This window comes from Calidris pugnax, unplaced genomic scaffold (genome assembly GCF_001431845.1).
Source record: "Calidris pugnax isolate Ruff unplaced genomic scaffold, ASM143184v1 scaffold188, whole genome shotgun sequence".
Classification (NCBI taxonomy): domain Eukaryota; kingdom Metazoa; phylum Chordata; class Aves; order Charadriiformes; family Scolopacidae; genus Calidris; species Calidris pugnax.
In genome coordinates, this window is record NW_015091257.1 from 968,822 (window position 1) to 982,379 (window position 13,558).

Below are 13,558 nucleotides of genomic sequence, written 5' to 3' on the forward strand. Positions count from 1 at the left end.
TTGGCAAAATGGGTGTGACTTCCTGATGGTAGTGGGCAAGTTACAAATATAACTTGCCAGCAGAGAAGCTCGATGTAGTTACTAGGTTGCATTGTCTCTATTTTACAGACTTGTGGGCTAAGCTACAGAGTTGAAAGAGATTTGCCTGTGGCCACAGAACTATTAATTTTTTGTTGTAATATCCTAAACAGGATTGATAGATTCCTTTATCATCTCTGCTGTTTTAATTTCTTAATTTTAAGTGAAATGAATAATAACTGACCAGGTTTAAGTATTTGTATTAAATGTCCTGAAGGTGAATGGTGGTGTAGTATATTACAGGGTTATAATGTAGCAGGTCCATTGTATCAGCCCTTGATCTTGTGACTGCGGCTAGCTGTGACTTGCTTTGTGAGTAGTTTTCACGGTGTCTAGGAGCTTTCACAATACGTGCCTTGCTTTTAGAATGGAAAAAGAAAAAGTAACTGTACTAAGTAAGTTATAAAGGATACCAAATTGAAATTTTTTGTTCCTGCACTGAATTTACCAAAACAAAGAATACTTAAAACAGTAAATGATTTTGCCAAAAACTATTATATATCACATTTAACCCTAAAAAGAGCTCCACAATGTCAGATGTCTCTGTCCTCATTAAGGTACTCTCCAAAAGCCAGGGTAAGTAAAACGCTTTGTAACTTCTCATCTGAACTGACAGTCATAGAAGTGAACTTCAAGTTTGTTCTGCCTTCACCCTGGACAGTGAAAGGAGAGGAAAACTTGAGTCGCTTTCACTTCTGTGAAGAGGTATCATTTTATAAGAAATTTTAGATGCTTTGCTGATGAGTACGTAGAAGCATAGGGTTGGATAAAGTTTCCTGAATTAAGTCTAATCTTAATGGTGGCATAATGCTCCTTTTATAAGGACATCGACTTTTTCCTTGGATAAACTAGCTTTCTTGGTTGCTATTATTCCAGTTAGGTTAGCTATTTGGTTAACTTCCTTTTGATCTTAAAGCTTTTTCACCTCTCTGGTGTTTGGCCCATGTCATGTATTTCTAGAGAGCAAATTGTAACCCATCTCAGCCTCCACTTTGCTGAGCTTAGCACTTTTTTGGGCTGCTCTGAGGAGACTGGCTTTTGATTGTCCTCATAAGCCTTTCTCTACACGTGTTACAGACTGAGATGAGCAGTATTTAGCTTGTTGTAGCCAGTGTTCCTGACTCAGTCTCAATGCTGCTGTTTGTAGTGACAAGAGCACATTGGCTGGTGCACCCTAATGCAGTATCTGCCCTTTTTGTGCATTGTCTGACATAGAGGTCTTCCTTCTTGTTGGCTTTTCTCAGGTGATAAACTCCCAATTTGTTGTGGAAGTTCTTCTTATTAGTGTGTAGTGTGTCATTTTGTCTTGGTGTTTTTTGACTTCATCTTATTTCTTTTACTTCAGACCTGGCTCTGCTTTGATAGTTGATAATATTAACTCACAGCACTGTAAATTGATGAATTGCATCTTAATTGCTGCATTGCAACTCTGAGCAGTTTGCTTTATGTATGAATTTTCCCTGTATTTAATGTTTTAAGGGAGGTTTTGCTTATGACTGATCAGAATATTTTGCTGTGAATTAAAGTTTTAGCTTTCTTAATCCTACTGTGTATGTTTATTTATTCACCCTGTCTATATATTTACTAGAGAACTATCTTCTCGATGTAGGAACCTGTTGCCTCGGCACAGTTTTGTGGTACCACTGTCAAAGATTTCTAACATTCCTAAGAAAGCTGTGGCCTTTTCAGGTTAAAGTTAACCTTCATATCTAGCTGCCTTAGTTTCCTGCCATGTGGATTGCGTATCTGTTTGACAAATGAAATTGGATAAGGATTCTGGACGAACTGATTTATGGGATAAAATGTCCTGGGAAATGACTTGATTATACTTCTTGAAGGGGGAAAAAAACATTAAGATGCCTATTGCTTACGTGTGATGAGTGATGTTGGTATGGCCAAGGGCACTATGTTCCGTGTCACAATAGAAGAGCTATGGGTGTTGGCAGCAAGAAATGAAACTCTTGAACCTCTCTGCTAGTCTGGACTGCAAGAAGTAAAAATTGCATAGGGGGCTAGGTTCAGTTGTTAGCATTTCTGTTTTATGGGGCATCCTCTTGGGGAAGTAGTTGCAGTGCCATGTGGTGACCCCAGCACTGACTGCAGCTGGAATAAACAGACAGGACAAGGTAGCCGAGTTGAGAAGCTGTGCTGGGAGAGAGCCTGAATGCTGCTGGTGACATGAAGTAGCTACTTTATCGAGCTTCTTATACTGTAACTGCATTGAGATTTTTACAGACTTAATAGAAAATTATTTTCATTAAATGCATTGTATTTTCATTAATGTAATAGAAGGGAGATACATATCACAGTCCTTAAGTGTAAAATGTTACAGTAACAGTACCTGATTCTGAAATTTCTCTTTTGGCTTTATTCTTGTGTTCTCTTTCCTCAGAACTGATCCACAGTCCAAATTCTGTTTCAAATGGTAAAGGAGCTGTTATAAAATATTAACGCTCTGCATTTTTTGCAGATTTTTAGTTATTTTTTTAAAGTGTTCCCGTATTTATTGCTTTCCCCAGAAATGTTTTTCCTGTACTACTAGCCTGTTTATTTGGATCCATTCAGTCAGAAACAGTTTGTCCTTTTTGTGTCTTTCAGGCTTTATTAAAAAAGAACTGGATGCACATGCCGAATTTCATCAGTGAAAGATGGAGTAAGGTAATATAATTTTAGTGATTGCTTCTATAATGTGTGATGATCTGTGGATACTGAATGCAAGGGTTCAAAGATTAAATAAATTAGAGGCAGACAAAGCAAAAGGAACTTCACCTTCAGAAATAATGAAGTGCTGATAAGATCCTACATTATGGTATTGGTGGCATGCTTCCCCTATGCTTTGTACTATGGCCAGAGGGTTTTTATTATCATTGGGTGTCTTGTTCCACAGAGGGTCAGGTAGGTCATTAGCTAGGGACAGTGTGATTTGCTCATCTTTGAACAAGTGATGTGTTTCTGGAAAAGTGTGAAATTTAAAGTACAGCCTATGCTGAAAGGCTGATATTTGTCACCTGTTTCCACCATAAAAACAAACTGGTACTGGTACTGTAAAGAACTGCTGGTTCTTTAATTTTCCTGCCTTGAACATCCTGGGCCAACAGAAATGGAGAAAAGCAGGTCTGCCTTTGTTGTAATTGAGTATTGCTGTAGCACAGAGCAATATCCTTTAGGCCGGGAACTGAATCCTGCTGGACACTTCACAAACATTTGTCAAGTATTTAGTTCTCTACAGTGAAAGAGCTACTTCATGTCCTGTGATGTGGCAGAGGGCAGAGGCTGATGGTCACATTACTAGGCCCTGAGAGATGAATGTGTGTCCTGGTGGGGTTCCTGTTAGCAGAAGACTGTTGTGAGAAGACTCTTCCCCACTTGTTTCCAAGCAAAGTTCAGTAATAGGACTCCTCTTCCTTCCTGTGGGTTGGAGCAGCTGTTCATGGGCCGTATCTTGGGGTGACCAGCTGCACCTGACTTCTGGGATTTCAGAGGGTAAGAGAAGTTGTAGCACACATGCTGGTGATGTGTGCGATATGGCCTTAACTGCAAGGCAGTATGAAGCAGATGCCAGTCAAATTGAGTCTTCTGGTAGAGGCAGGTTTTGCTGGTCTGGGAATAGGAGGCAGTGAGAGAGAAAACGTGCTGCTCACGGTCACATGTGACATGGTCGTGTGGGTAATCGTGCAGAAATTGAGGGGGAACCCTCAGTCTCCTTATCTCTGACGTAGTGCCCTCAGTGCCCTTTTACAGAGTTCTGGAAACAATGAATGTTGAAGTAGAGTCAGTAGTGAACAGTGGACTTCTCAGAGATGTTTTTCCCCAACTCCTACTAAGGGAGAACAAGCTCATTTGTAAGATCAAGCAGACAGAGTCAGCAAATGTGCTTTCTCATGCAGCATTTCTTTTCTCGTATCAGATGTGTGTCTTAATGCAGTCTGAGGATCAATTACTGAAAAGTCCTGAGAGGTGTGCTGCCGTGATTGTGCCTACATCTGATATTAAAACAAGTGCTTGATACAATGGACTGGGTTATTTAACTGGGGTGAAATGAAATACAGTGCACAACAGGATGCTCCGGGGGCTTATGTGTAATTTTTTCCTTTCACCATCTTGAACCATTCAATGAAGAATAACTTGGGAATCAGGCATGCACTTACGGATATTTCTCGATCCCAAGAAGGCAGAGATGAAGTTGCCAGGAGCAAATTAGTGTTGTCAGATCCTGTAGCTGGCTTTACTGTGACTTAAAAGGAATTGCAGTAATTCTAGTCATTCATACCATCTTTCTTTCTTCTATTAATCATTGTCTGCATTGGAAAGGATATGCCTGGGGCAATCCTGCATCTCCATCCAGTTCAGTGCTGCTTCTTGCTGAAGAAATTAAAAAAGAATTGTCATTCTTCCCCAAGACAGCTATGTCTTCTCCCCTGTGGGATCTGTGTCCACACTTTCAAATAAATCTGTAACAATAGAGGGGGAAAACAGCATTTGGGGAAAAACAGCATTTGGGGCTCCCCTACAGGGATAGCATATCGTCCTAATTAAGTGTTTCTCAAATATGGCCCTGGCCGTGCAATCAACTCCATATAGACAAATCCCACTACTCATTTGAAGCTTGGTGTTAGATTAGGTCTGAAGAGAAAATAGGAAAGAAAGAAAAGGGAATGCCACCCACTTTTGTTTGGCTGCTTACTTGGCATTTTGGTGCATATTTTCTTTCAACTGATTTTGATTTAGTGGCTTCTTCCTTAAGAGGCAAACTCAGTGTTGCATATGTAAAGCTCCACGTAGCTTTTTTTGATTGCAGCTCCTTAATGTGTGTGTATAAAATAGAGTTTATCTCCAGCGGCACCCTTTTTAAGTAGCAGCCCCTGCTTTCTCTTCAGTCAGTTCTCTGGGTGACTTCTCCAGAAAATGTGCCCTGCTAAAGCACATACTGGTATAGCTGATGAATGGATAAACTGCATGAGTGACTGATTAAGGAGAGGTAATTGCTATTAGCACAACAAACTGCTTTATGATTGTTGCTGTTAGTTTTTACTGCAAGTTTCCTGTCTGCTTTTACAGTTTGTTTTTTTACAAAAACCAGCGTTCACTAGTTTTTTCCTTCCCCTCTTGCTTTTCCCTTCTTGCCAGTTTGTAAGGTATATTAAAATGCAGAGCAGGCCATGTGTCAATGCATGGCTGTGTTAAATATGTGGTGATCCTGTTTCTTAGACCATCATGTTCATCATCCTCTTAGTGCTAGATTGATTGCACGCACCGTGCCGGGTTGGTATGTATAATTGCAGTAACTACATGTGTAGTTATTGCATAATGCGGAGCACTTGGCCTTTCGATAATATTCTGTATTCCGTTTAGTGTTTTTCTGACTCTGCTGATTCTAGTCTGCAGGGTTTACCGTGACTTTAGCAGCAAAGACAAAGATGAAGGACCGAGTTTGAATAATATCTTAAATGAAGACATAATCAGATGGAGTAGAACCTGAATGCAGGGAGAGGGACAGAAAGAAGGGTAAGAGGACATGATGGTGCATAGCTAAAGAGAACAGCTGTAGAGGACACAGAGTCAGGGAGAAGGCAGCAGCAGAATTTCAGCTGTTCTAACTGTCTGGAGATTACAATGATCTGTGGGTTATTACTTTGTTTCTTTTTTTACAAGTGTTTAACCTGCATTATGTTCTGCGCAAGCACAAAAGTAAATTAAGGGGATTTCTGGAATTAAATGCTACTCTTACATCAAGGCATTTAAAGTGTTAGGAACATTATCCTATCCAAGCTAACATTCAATTCAGTAACATACTCACTTTACTCCTGTGTTTGCATTTTAATTATGATGCTGTTACAGTGTTTAAATTACAAAATGTCCAGTACCTAATTGTTAATAATCTCAGCATTATCCTTGGGAGATACATAGATGAACTACCACAGAATCATTATGAGGCTTTTAGAAATAATTGTTTTACTAAAACATACTGGGAGGATTAACACTTGTACATCTGAACCGTCTAAACCAACCTTCAAAATCAGCTGCCTACCATCCTACTTTCATTCTTAGAAACTTTGGATATGGATCACTTCCTACTTCCAGTGGTATTTTTCATAGAGCTAGGAAGGTAAGATAGAAAGTGACCATGCAGGTCCTCAAGTCCAGACTTCCATACATCAAAAGGTCAGGACTGTGCAGTACAAACCCTTGCCAACTGTCTGTATGGTCTCTAAGGCTAGGTGGAATACAATAGCTTGAAGCACTGTAATAAAAGGCAAAAATCTGCAGTGGTAGTATGCCTCAGACTGGGGCATTGCTAGCCTGCTGGTCTCTGCAGACTAAACAGCAGAAAAGGCTTCTAGTTATTTTTAGCTTTAGTGCATGATTTTTCATAACTTTTGGGATGTCAGGGCAGATGGACTTTAAATACCTGAGGTGAAATTTTCAAATACGTGTCTTTAATCTGAACTCAGACATCTCTTAGATTAAAAGTCCTTTGTAGACACTGAGCACCTGAAGCCTTTCCCAGAATCACAGAATGATACAGGGTTGGAAGGGATCTCTGGAGATCATCTAGTCCAACCCCCCTGCCAAAGCAGGTCCACCTAGAGCAGGTTGCACAGGAACATGTCCAGGTGAGTTTTGAATGTCTCCAAAGACTCCACCACCTCGCCTCAGCACAACAACTTTTCCAGATGTAGCATGCTTGAGTGACCCAACAAATCAGGTGGTCTACATGAACGTATTCAACTGTTTGTGAATACAAAAAATTGCACTGAATGATGGGAATCTAAGGTACTGTCCGGCTCCTTTAAGAGGCTTGTATAACAGAAGCATCGCAGAGTCACACTATGATTTCCCATACCAAGTTAAACGAGGGCCCTAGCTATATGTTGCTGTATATCTTGTGGTTTTGGAGTCTTGGGATCTTTCAGGAAGTCTTGGGCATTTTACTTATCGTTTCACATAGCTTTTTGTAATATTAGAAGAAACATCTGGTTTTTTGCATCTCTCGTATTCTGAAAGCAGTCAGACTTTCTGGCTGTCAGAGTGACTTTTTAAGTTGCTGTATTGGGAATTGCCAAACTGAGAATTTCTTAAATGTACCTTTTATTTATGTGTAATTAAAATATGGATCCGTTACTAAGATTTTTTAGAGGATTTTTATTACTTGGTACTATTGGATGTTATATATCTAAGGAAATAAAAAATGCCATCTAGGCAACTTCAGGCTTGTTAATTTGACTTTAATAAACTTAGAAAAAATTTTGAAGGCATGAATAATTAAAGACACAGGAGTTGAGTGGAAAAAGGATGAAGCACGATCTATTTTGCTAAGATAGGTCATGTCAGACTGACCTAGTATTTTTTTTAATAAGAAAGTAGTTTTTCTAGAAAAAGAAAAAATGTGCTAGATCTGGTCTCTCTGGATTCTACTGAACCATTTAACATGGTGCTGCATCAAAATTACTGTTCAAGGTGGAGGAAGATTAGGTTAGTGTAAGAACTGTGTAAACTCACACAAAGAACTGGCACAAATAGAGACAACAGGAGGTAGATATATGAGATTAATTATTCTTTGAGAGTTGATTTGTTTAGTTTTCTTGAGGCTTTGTTGTTGTTCAGCTGATTTTGTTGTCATGCTGTATTGAAAATAGGCAATTGAAAATTGCTGATGGGAGGAGGACATTAATTTCCAGTACATGGTTTTAGATAGAATTACTATACAATTAATTGTACAATTGGGTAATACTAAAGGGATGGAATTCAACACAGCAACGTGTCAGGCCACACACTGGCAGGAATTCACTTACTGAGTTTAACCTTGGTGTCAAAATTAGCAGTCTAAGTTCTTACATAATCTGTGGAAAGAGGTAGATTTTTAATTAGGCACCCAACTCCTGCCTTTCTCTCTTGACTGTTAACAGAGCCTAGGCACCTGACGCTGGCATCTGTGCTGAATGCCTGAAATTGGATGGTCCTCCAGCCTCAGCTTAGGAAGTAGTGCAACAACTTTTCCTACAAACAGGGAGTTCAGCAGTGGGACACTTCGAAGGAGAAAGGCCTGTGTGAGAGTAAGTGGGTTCAAGTTTGTCTCTAGTCTGTCAATTTGACACCATCATGAAAGTGATGGATGGGATCAAGGGAAGTGTCAGGAGAGGTATTTCCAATTGAAGGAGGGCACCTCATCTGGGTGCATCCAGGCTGGGACCTGATCTGGAATAAATGTGCAACACCTCTTGAAATATCCAAGAAGCTTCAGCTCAGTATGTATCAGATGCAGAGAAAAGCTGCAGGGATGATCAAAGGAATTATGTTACGATAGGAGACTGAAACAGCTGTCTTGGATATGTCAAGAAGACTAGCAAAATGGGAAATGTAATTGCTGCAGCTATGCTGCTGGAGTCATGGGAAGCCTTGGAATATGACTGGTATCAGGTAGGTGATAGCTAACAAGCAGGATGTCTCTAGTCCATCAGAGAACTAATGAAAGTCCATGTGTGACAGTGTGGTATTGTAGGAAGGTTATGATACAGAAACAGAAATATCCACACGTATGATTTAAAGGTGACGTGCACTGAGTATATGGTGCTTCATAGTGATTGGGGTTTGTGTGTATGCTTAGCATATAGATGAAATATTTAACAAACACAAATAGGCATAGTGATAGTCCTATGATACATGTCAGTAGTCAGTAGGAGAATACTTGATGTATGTTTAAGGAAGAGCTTAAAGATTTATGAAGAGCAATGATTGCTTGGATTCTTTGGACTTAGGCTATTTGGCAGCTCATGCTTTTTGATCACTCCTATACAGTGTGAGACTTGCTGTCTACTGCATTGCCCTGCAGTTTCCCTGCTCCGCACAGGGAAAGTGGTGTGATAAATGAGGCATCAAGTGAATTCGTAGGGCTGGACAAAAGCATGTTAAGTTTAGCCTATGACAAAGACACTCTTAGAAGCAGACTATTGGGCAGCAAACTCATGACCACTGAGAGAAAAGCTTGCTCTGAAGTGAAAATTGCGAAGATCCCTGACGTGTCTATAGTGACAAATGATGGGTGCAGTACTTACAGTCAGTGACAGCCATTGCCCCAGATATCTCCTTAGTTTGACAAATGCTTAAACTTTTAAGTGTGTGTTGCTGAAGAACTGCCCTTTGCCTAGATGCTAGTTTATCCCAACACCAGGTTTGAAAAGGAGCTAATTCTTTCAGCAAGGGTGAGTAATGTGCTTTCTGCTCTGTTGCAAACCCTGAGTTGCTCTAAATGGCTTTATCTGCGATTAAGACATCAGGTCATTCTTTAGCAGAATTACCTGTAAAATAACAGGAGGAAAATGCCACAATGAGAAACCTTTTTAATGTACTTCTGGCAATGCTATGTTTAGTTCTCTAGTTATTTGTTTAGTAATAAGTGCTTAGCTTGTGTTTCTGAGGTTTTTAAGTGCCTAGCAGAATATCAGGAGAGAATAGTATGACTTTTCTTTTTTTCTTTTTTTTTTTTTCCTGCTTCCTAATTAATCATTACATACTGGTACTAAGTAGTTATTGTTCTGTGGTAAAAACAATTATGTGATGATCTCACAGTCCTTACTTGGAAAATTGCCAGAGTAAAGAAAAAACACTGTTTATGGACTGGATTGTCAATAGTTTGGAAGGGGGGTTTTCTGTTGGAAACAGTGCTTTGAATGACAGTCTGAGCGGACGGATGGCAAGGAGGTAGGACTGAGAAGGTAAGAGTGAAAATGTGTGAGTGCTTTTTCAGGTTTATTGTTTATTAGAGTCATAGTCAATTCTCTTAAGTACAGAATCTGTCCTAGTTTAGATTTGGCCGTTTTTCTATATTCCAGGTTTTATTTAGTAAAAAGTCATGTTTTTCTGGCTAGTAAACTCAGGTTTTAATTTGACAGTCTGTCTGAGCCTCTTCCTGGGAGACAACACTTGGAGCATCTCAGGCCTGCATGGCCGTCACTTAAAAGGATCCACAGAAAAACTGGAAGAATGTCACTTGAAGAGGTTTCTGGAGGAGAAGAAATGATCAGGGAGGGACTTCTGCTTCTAAGTTTCAGGAAAAAGGCATCTTGTGCTCCTATTGAGAAAGAAAAAGAAATGAGGAATTTCTAGCAAACCTTTCTATCAACAATTGTTTTTTTGTGGGGGATGGAGGAAATGAAGTGCAAATGAAGAGACAAATGAACAATAGTGTCAGGTTTGGAATACTTCCCTGCTCTGCCCAAGAACTGCTGTAGATCGTTATTAAGCATGAGATGCTGGAGTACAAATTTAATCCTGTTTCATAGTCTCTTAAGATAGCTCTTTAAAAGTCAGAAGGAATTACCTTTTGAAGGTAATTTTTTTGAAAATAGTTGCCTATTTTGCTTAACTTCAGTGCTGTTCAGTGAAGTGAATCCCATCCAAAGAGCATACACCTTGCTTAACCTTTTCATAGCATGGTGTTTAGTCAAGGTGAAGCCCGTCCTGGTGATTTGTTCACATGGATTCTTAAACAGTAATAGAAAATGAAATGTTTTTGTTCAATTAAATAGGGTCTATGTGAACTCTATCTCTGCTGAACTGTATGTAGTACGAGAGAGAAGATTGTTTCAACTTAGCTGAGTCTTTCTGTCATTATACTTTTAATAGTATATTTTCTGTTTGGATAGATTGTATGCTATAAAAACTAAAATTAAAATGTGCCAAGGTATTTTGGGGTTTGTAGGCAAGCATGACAGAGAGAATATTAATTTCTTCTTCAAAAGTGTTTATGCTAATTTTGCTTTGAAACAAAAATATATTCATTTTGGAATATTTATGTTCAAGATTTTTCTGTAATTTCCATATTAAAAAAAAACACACTAACTCTCCTTGAAAGCACTTAAAAAATAGGCTGTCTGAAATTGTACTTTATTGTTGAATTTTTGCTCATGTTAACATGAGCAAACAACAAAAAAGAATAAAAAGTTGTTGCTCAGCTGTTAAGATCAAGCTATTTTTAGTGGGACATTTGAGCATTGATCTGGTGTTTCTGAAAGGAGGCATTTTCACTGTGATTGTGCATGTTCATGTTGGTGACTTTCCTGTAGGCAAATCTGCTGTGATTTGGGATAAGGTGGTTTTTGGACCTGTCCCAGGCAGCTGCCAAATACTGTCAAGCATTCAAAGTGGAGGTGTAGAGAAAAATGGTTGTGGGGAGGAAACTCCAGCTGTGTAAAGCTACATATTTGGTACAGTTTCCTGTAAACATCACGGATAGTGGGGTTTCTACCACTTTGGTTGGGACCTTCATTCCATAAACCTGGAGATCTCCACCTTGAGATGTTGGGTGGGTCGGGTATTTTTTGTTGTTCAGCTGGCAATCTCTTCTTTGTTAATTCCATCCCGTAAGGGAGACAGGCTCCTTCTAAAAAATATCCCCATTAATGCAGATGGATAGCATAGTCTTCCATGAAGACTGTTAGCACTTGATGAACAAGGCCTCACTTAAGAAGCTGAACTTGTTTGAATCAAGACACCAACTGTGATTTTTATGGGTGGTGTGAGGGAAAGCAGCCACTGTGAGCTACCTTTTGTTGATTTTCCTTTTTTAAAAGTTGTTATTGGGCTTTATGGTGTGGGGTAAAGGTCTTGTCTTCAGTCTAGAGATAAGGGGAACTTTTTCTCTAGCTAAACTACCACAGAAACTAAAGGAAAACACTCCTGAAATATTTTTAATCCCTATATTTCTTAAATAACTGGGATTCCCTGTATTCTGTTTATTTTAGTGCATAAGCCTGGGCTAATACAGGAACTCTATCACTATATTATGAAGAAAATGAATAAACTTTAGGAAAGGAAAAAAATTACCACCTTCCTTACAGAAATAAAGTAACAGTGTTAGGAAAGAAGACTGGTAAACACCAAGATGAAAGAGTGTCAAATTAGTGATTGGAACATAATGGTAATAACCTGTTGGTAATGGGAATAAAGAAAAGATGATAAACAGTCAGACTTCATTCTATTCTGCTGAATACCATATTCAGCAAAACCGAATTTTTTATGTAGTCCTGCTTCTATCCACTGTTACTGGGAGAGAAGTTTCTTGCTTTCTAATTACCTGTATGTATATATAAATAGTTTAGTTTGGTTCTCTGGATTTTTTTGTGATTTTTTTTGAACATTTATCAGAAGAGCTATGAGTATTTTCAAGTGCCAGTCTATGAAGGTTTAAGCTTGGCATACAATTGCAGTTATTTATCAGTATAAGTGATTCTCATGTTTTCATTGTTCGTGGAAAAAAAAATGTTATCACTGATTTTGTTTATTATAGTCTTATAGTTCATAGGCTATATAAAAAGGAGCTAAGTAAAAAGAGAAGTTGGAGTTTGGGGGGATTTTTAATCTCTGGAACAATAAGATAGGAGATAATACAAAATATTCTAGGTTAATTGATGCACTCTCAAACAGATGAGTTCTTTGCGAGTTCAAGGCTGCAACAGTATACTTGAATGGCTGTTGAAGAAAAATTCTGAAAGAATGTTTTTTGTAAACATTTCAGACATGTATAGCACTTAGCAATAGCTTGAAAGGTAGCATTTCATTTCTGAATTGCAAACTTTTATATTTTCTGGTTTGTTTCCCTGACATTTCTCTATGTATCAGCGTTGAAATCCATATATTATAACAGGAAGAAAAGCCTTTTCTATTTTGGATTCATAAGTATGACAAATCAGCTTTGTTTTGTATGGTGCCTGTTGGTGCATTTTATCCTCAGACAAACAATCAGTTATATGTGTTGACCCATTTGCTTTGATGGGTTAAATAATAGTTATAAAGTCAAATAACCCAGCCACACAGTCTTTTATTTCTCAGAGAATGAAAACTGGGAGTGCTTTCAGATAGTATTTGATGCAAAAGGAGGAAAAATGGAAAGAAAAAGTTATTGTGGGCTGTTTTTTCAAGAAAGCACAGCTGGGAGCAAAAGTGACCCGGGGAACAGTGGTTATGGATCCCCATGGACAAACCAGACACCCAGAGCACTGGGTATGAGTGGTCTCAAGTGACTGTATTTTACCATATATGTTTGTTGATATTTATTCAGCTTTATGGAGAAATGCACTTGTTGGTACTTGAGATTGTTGGTAGTTGAGAGCTTGGATATCTTGCTATGCAGTGAAGGGGAAGAGGCAAGCACAGACAAAAAAATTATCATGATTTTTTTTCGGATCTTAAAGTAAAAGCAGTTTGTGATTTTCTAGTGCAACTCTAGTCATCTGGAGCTGCTCTTCTTGGTCTTGTTTAAAAACTGTCCTTTTTTGCCTTCCCCAGAAGCACCCATAAGTGTTTGGCATCCATTACAAAACATCTTTCATTAGACTAGACAAAATCAGTATGCTTAATAGGAGCCTTACAAAATAGGAAGGATCCTTTCTATGTCCAGCTGCATCCATCACTACAGAGATGGCACTGGCATATTTAACTTAATGTTTTGGCTTTGAAATCATAGAGCACAAAAGGAGTAAGA

General features: G+C 38.7%; 1 protein-coding gene across 10 annotated transcripts in view; it reads left to right on the top strand.

Annotated features, from left to right (window-relative positions):
* INPP4A (inositol polyphosphate-4-phosphatase type I A) overlaps positions 1–13,558 on the top strand; it is an 89,768-nt gene that overhangs the window by 12,394 nt on the left and 63,816 nt on the right. For all 10 annotated transcript variants that reach the window (XM_014960255.1, XM_014960254.1, XM_014960258.1 and 7 more), the window contains one exon: positions 2,677–2,736. The gene's annotated coding sequence lies outside the window, so the exon portion shown is untranslated. The remainder of the gene's footprint in view (positions 1–2,676; positions 2,737–13,558) is intronic.